Source organism: Gavialis gangeticus, unplaced genomic scaffold, assembly GCF_001723915.1.
Source record: "Gavialis gangeticus isolate Ggan-Ray unplaced genomic scaffold, GavGan_comp1, whole genome shotgun sequence".
NCBI lineage: Eukaryota > Metazoa > Chordata > Crocodylia > Gavialidae > Gavialis > Gavialis gangeticus.
Window position 1 is genome coordinate 118,035,436 of NW_017729031.1, and position 684 is coordinate 118,036,119.

Consider the following 684-nt stretch of genomic DNA (forward strand, 5'->3'; position numbering starts at 1 on the left):
TTCTTTTGGTCCAATCCTCCAATTTGTCTAGGTCACTCTGAATTCCCCCCAGTTTGGTGTCATCTGCAAACTTGCTGAGGGTTCACTCCATCCCATCTTTCATATTATCTTTGTTAATGAAGATATTGAACAAAACTGGCCCCAGGACCAAAACCTGCAGCATTCCACTAGATACCAGCAGCCAACTAGACCTCGAACCATTGATCACTACCCATTGAACTTGGCAATCCAGCCAGCTTTCTATCCACCCTATAGTTCATTTATCCAACCCATAGTTCCTTAGCTTGCTTGCAAGAATACTGTAGGAGACCATGTCAAAAGACTTGCTACAGTTAAGTTATATCACATCCACTGCTTTCTCCACATCCACAGAGCCAGACATCTCATCATAGAAAACAATCAGATTGGTCAGGCATGACTTGCCTTGTCCATGCTGACTGTTCCAGATCACTTTCTTCTCCTCCAGGTGCGTAGAAATGGATTCCTTGAGGACCTGCTCCATGATTTTCCAGGGTTTGAGGTGAGGCCAACTGGTCTGTAGTTCCCTGGATCCTCCTTCCCTTTCTCAAAGATGGCACTAAAGTTTGCCCTTTTCCAATCATCCAAGACCTCCCTTGATTGCCACAAGTTTTCAAAGGTGCTTAACCCCCTGGGCAACAGTGACCACTGCCTGCTAGAATTCAC